The following is a 6000-nucleotide window of genomic DNA, read 5'->3' on the forward strand; positions in this document are numbered from 1 at the left end:
TTGATAATAAATAAGCTTTGTGGGGGGCGTAAATACAAACAGGGGACATTCCCTGCTTTTTTGCAACCTGCCACACTACAAAGAGTTGTGTTGAGCCAAACCTCGACCATCAGCCAGCTGCACCGAGCCTCTGAAGGCAACATCAGAGAGCAAAATGTGGTCGCTGGTGGCTAACCAGTAACCATATTATGAGCTGAGCTCCTAAGTCTCTTTCTAAACCTTCTGGAGGTTCAAAGCAACAGTGAGGTTTGGGGAGAAGGCCACTTCGTCATGCTCCCATTCAGATTGGTGAATATTGTGGTCCGGCATGAGTGGATCGGTCAAATCAGCTCCATAGTTTATCAATGAACATCTGGAAAGTGGATCTGCGTGTGGACGAAGGTTCAAATGGGCAATGATGGTCTTAAATCACCTATCAGTGCTTGTGTTTTGTGGAATAACTGCCTTTGATCTGAACTTCTGAGCTCTGTCTGACAAGCAGTGGTCAGAATGATGTAAAGATATGCAAGCGTTGAGGAAGTATGCAAGGCTATTCCCAGAGCAACCAAAAACAATCATGTAACACCTACGGTTCAAAGCACCTATTTGACAGATTGCGTGCTCGGGTAGAAAGCTACACCGGGAGAAGTGAGAGGAAGGTGTTTATTGTGTGCGATAAGAGCTGTCAGCTATGTACTCATGCGCTGTCACTTTCAAGCAAAAGAAAAACAATCCAGCGCAAAGACATGACTACTATACTCCTCTCCTTGTGACTCTTATTTAATGTAAGGCTGGTCTTTAAAGATCAGGAATTCTTTGAAACTCCTCCCTGAGCCTTTCATGTGATTTTCCATCTGACCGCCACTGCCCTTTCTTTAATTTAAACTCTTCTTCTCAAGCCAACGCTGTAATAATCATATAATCATCTTGTTAGACTTCTCATTGTTAATGCAGTTTCTGGTAAATGTAGGACCCACACATCCTGGAACATGTGATGCCAGGCCCTCTGTGCACAGATCCCCATGTTCAAGTCTCTTAAGGGCCATTTCTGTGTTTGTGGGGTTTTTCTGAAAATGTTATGCTCTCTGCGTGTGTTTGCGTGCATGCACATAGGCTCCACTATGTTTGTGTAGCTGTGACGTGGGTTTGGGTATTTTCTGTAGAGTCCCTCTTAAAAATATGGTTTAGATGTCCCTGATTCCTGCCACTAGCTAATGTCCCTCCTGGTTTCTTTTGTAGTAACTGACCCTATTCCTTTGAGGGCAGTGTAATTTTATTGATGTAGCTAAAGAAAAGAGAAATATCCTCTTAATTTACTCCAGTGTCCATGTGCATTCTTGGAAGTCAGACAGTTGATGTGACATCATGACCCGTAATAGTAAAATAGTAAAATGGTGTATTAACCTGCTGGGGGGAAAAACTGTTTTGTGTGATTTGGAGGTTAGAAAAACACTACACAACTACAAAAACAGATATTTATCCTCTAAACGTAAGGGAAACGTAAGGGAAAACAAGTTCTTAGGATTAGATAACAGTAGTGCGGTGCATCCAGAAAACTGACCAGAGAAAGTGGAAAAGTGGAGGGAAATCACGCTCCAAGCGTGTGTGACACACCCCACCCAATATGCACGCTGACTGTGGAGCTGACCAGGTCGCTTGCGAAAGAGGTGTAGCCAAAACCCCCTTTTGTTTTTCTGGCTTTCCCCTCTCTTTTCACTGAGGCGTATTAAAGCTACGGCCTTTCTGTGGTCACACAATGTTCCAGTTTCCTCCTCTTCACTCGTAGGTCCTCCTCTCTCCTCCTCTCACTGTCTTTACTCTGCCATCACATCAAGAAGCAAGTCAAATTAGACGCCTGAAGTCGGACCTCGTACTACTGGTCCAATTTCCCTTGGAGAGGAGTGTGGTTGTTTTCAGCCAGATGGTTACGAGAAATTTAGAGGATATATAAGTTCATGCTGACCTTTATGTAAGGATAGGGCTACATATATTTAAAGGTGTGTGTACTGGTTACACGATGAGGCTTTGCCTTAATCACTGGATGAACAAGTGCTTTGAGAATGTAAGAATGCAAAGACAATTTTGAGGGTGGAGGGTTAAGGTTACTTCAGTGCTTTTTTAACTATTGTGTTGGAGGAGCTACAGAAGAACCTATCCATGTCCTAAAGATCAAACATTCGTAGTTTGATCTTCAGGACATTTTTGTTAATGTTGCTGCTTTGCACAGCCGAACAGATGATAAACAGTATCGGCTTTTCAGAAGCTGAGTTTTCTGCCACACAAGCACTTAAACTGTGGCAGCACTTTTAAAGGCCAACAGGAAACTGTAGCAATATGGGACGCAGCTCTATTGAGCCGCAGACATGAAAACACTGAACTGTGCTTTTCAGCTGTAATTTATTACAGAAAAGGCACTTTTTGACACTTTATATTCTGTTTTTTTTTTTAGATAATTTGCACCTTCTTACTTGCAACTGTGGTTTATGAATTCTCCATCTGAAATTAACCTCACATCTTTTTAGAAGTTTAAGCGCTTACCACACCCAGGATTAAGTACATTTCAGCCAAAACTACAAAAAAAAAAACATACAACATGACAATTAGCTAAAGCAATCCCAGCCCTTGTGATTTAAATGGCGTGAAAACAGAGCCATAATGTTATACGAAGCTTTGCATGTCAGACAAGGAAAAAAACTAACAGATTTATTGAAGTTGCAAATTTTAAGTATATGAAATGTGACAGATGGATTCAGCAGGCCTACTGTTTGTCTGTCTCACACAGCGTTTCAGCATATGCCAGTTGCGCGTCTGAATATGTGTGCTTGGCTGTGACAGGGGAGTTTCCAGGCTCCACAGACCCTGATGAATAGGTCACTGTGTGTCCGTACATGTGTGTGTTTGTGTGGTCAGCTGTAACATTTGCACACTCGTTTTCTCATCAACGCAAAAGCGCTCAGAGTCAGAATGCTGATCCTTTTTCTCATCGCTAAGTCCTCCAACAAAACACACAAACACGCACTTCGGGCCCTGTGCTGGACATCGCTCTGTTACAATGCCCACACTCAGTCCATGTGAATGATGCAAGAATTATTAGTTCACCTGCCAGACGTCCCTTTTCCTGTCATGCCCATGGATCATCATCAGCCGTTTGGTGACTCACATCAACCGACAAGTGGCAATCTCCTCAGCCTCCAGACACACGACCATGACTAAAGATCAAAGAGGTTCCAAGCTACTGTGGCTACCCAGATTACCAGGCTAAGACAGGCAGAAGCCCTTAAACCCCAGTCAAGTATGATTTATTGGGGCTAAATATCATCACAGCTAGTTCTGTTCCAAAAGGGTTGGTCCTTGTTCTAAATGAAGACCATGAAAGTGTGCGAGGCTGTGTTTTTATCCTACCACTGATGACTGAAACCAGGTTCTGATGCCCTGCGAGGCTATATTAGAACCAGTAGTGCGGCCAGAGTTGATTCATCCACTATAGTTCACGGCACATGAATGTAGTCACTTAACTGTCTCCGTTACGTTTGATGGGTTTTTGTTGCAAGCTCACTTCATACGCTGTTTACGGGAAAAGGTCAGCGATTTTCGCAACACTTTAACCATTCCACTCAATCTTCTGTCTTTAACACAAGCTATCACTCATGCAGATTACAGAGAAAAAGTGGATTCAACTAAACAGCACCATGTGATGGGATCAAAGCAGCCACAGCATCCTCCAAATCCTCCAGACCATATTATTTTTAAAAACGTAACATATTTATCTATTCAATTACAATACCTCATATTGGGGCTAGAAACACACGTTTTTTTTAAAAAGAAACTGGACCAGAAGCACAAACTGGATGACCTCTTGGCCACTCTATCTCCAGCACACTTTACACTGTACTTTTCGGTTGGTCCACACCCATCTCTGATTCTCACACTCAGTTTTTCATAACTGTAACATTTCCTGACTGTATATTCCACTGTTGCTGTGTTATCATGTTGACACAATCTGTCCGCAGACATACAGACTTATAAACACCTGTCAAAATACTCAAAACGTCCTTTGTAGTAGTTCCTGCAGACACACACACACACACACACACACACACAATACAAATACAGTACTCTCACAGACTGGTAAACATGTAGCTCAGTTTTGGCTGGTAACCATGCAGGACTGAGGTGAGGTTTTCCCAAATATTGAATATTGTTAAGGCAATAATGCTCCTCTATAATAAGCACCAAATGAGTTTGTTGAAAAATGAGAGAAAAAGTCTAACTTTAACAAATATAGATGCACAAAAGCTGCAGTATAATTGCAGTTTATGCACACTTCCTTCATGTCTGGTCCCAGGCTCTGTTTGTTCCTGAGCATCCCAGGTGCATCTTTAGTGACCTTTTTGGTCTGCTTTGACCACGCAATGTTTCCTCCCTGTCTCTTTCTTCCAGACAGCCTCGGCATAGCACTGCCAGTGCTCTGTCTGCTTTTCTCATCAGAACCGGCAGGAGCAGAACACAGTCGCTCTCTGTCCTCCTGCTTTTACTTATGCGCTCTGCTTTTTTTTCTAACAGGACAGTGACAGATTTAACCCATTAGACAAGAAGTAAAGGAGACCGACAGGCAGGAGAAGCTAAAAAAGGTGTCCTTGTACTAAAGCTTAGAGATGTCGAAGGAAAAAAACAAGAACAAATCGGGGGGAAAGAATGCAGTTATTGTAGCTTCTGTTCCTGTAATTTGTCCATCTCCCGAAAACCAACATGATCTTTTGTCAGTGCAAATGGGCTGAGTAACCACTATGTGTGTGTGTGTGTATGTGTGTGTGTGTGTGTGTGTGAATGTTTATACATCTTTGTGAGGACCAAAATATGGAATGCTAGCATAATTGTGGGGACCAGCAGTACCTTATTGGGACAAAATGCCCATCCGCACAAGTTTGAAGGCCTTTTATAGACTCAAAATGTGGTTTTAGGGTTAGGGTTACAATTTGGATATTGTTAGGTTTTATACGCATTTATTTTTGATGGTTAGGGTTAGGGTAAGCGGATAGGGAAAGCTTTATGTCAATTAAATATCCTCACTTAGATATGAAAGCAAGCGTGTGTGTCTGCATATGTGTGTAAGTGTGTGTGCGTGCATTGCTGGAGCCATGGTGATGATGTCAGTGGGCCCCAGTCAGATTCAAAACAAAGATGAAATGAGAAGTAATTTTACTTGGGATTGGAGGACAATAAAGAGACAGTAATGCATAAGACAAATGCAGGAAAAATGCATTTAATTGAAGGACCCAAAAACAGATGTAATAAATATGTAGCTATCTAGAACAAGCACTAACTTGGTTCAGTTTAAAGATTAGCATAATATGCTGCGATGAAATGCTGAAAGAGTTTGTATGAATCATGGTTAATAAAGATCTATGGAACCCAACAGCTAACTGTAAAGAGGTCAGAAAGAATGGTCATATCCACACAGACATGATCATTACATTCCTGGGATTAGATGTGGTGTTTATACATGATTTTCTTTTTAAAAATACTCTAGCTTAAATAATGAAAGTATTTCAGATTGTTTTTTAATGGATGGCCAAACTAACAGGGTTTCAAGAGCTCATGAAGACATTACAAAACGCTTGGAAAATGCCATTAACACATTCATTTTACCTCAAGTAAACAAGCCGAAGCCCACTGCTGCACAGTCTGTTATAATATTACCTAAATGTTCAGTTATGTTGATTTTTCGGCTCAAGAACAGCGCAATTTTGGCCTCATGTTTCAGACTGGGCAGATTTTCCTTCAGGTGGAGAGGATTTTCAGCACAGCCCGCGAAAAAGATTTATATACAAAAATCACATTACCACATGTTGTGGTCAAAAGTACCTCAAGATGTTTCACTGTCAAACAGCATACGCCTATGTGTAAAATATGGACATAAAACTCTCTTCAAAACTTTGGAGTTTTTAAGCCTCTGCAGACTTTCTAATTATAAGAAACAAGAGTAGTTTCTGATTTTCCTACCCGAATGTGTTGCCAGTA

This window comes from Maylandia zebra, linkage group LG11, assembly GCF_041146795.1.
Source record: "Maylandia zebra isolate NMK-2024a linkage group LG11, Mzebra_GT3a, whole genome shotgun sequence".
Lineage (NCBI taxonomy): Eukaryota > Metazoa > Chordata > Actinopteri > Cichliformes > Cichlidae > Maylandia > Maylandia zebra.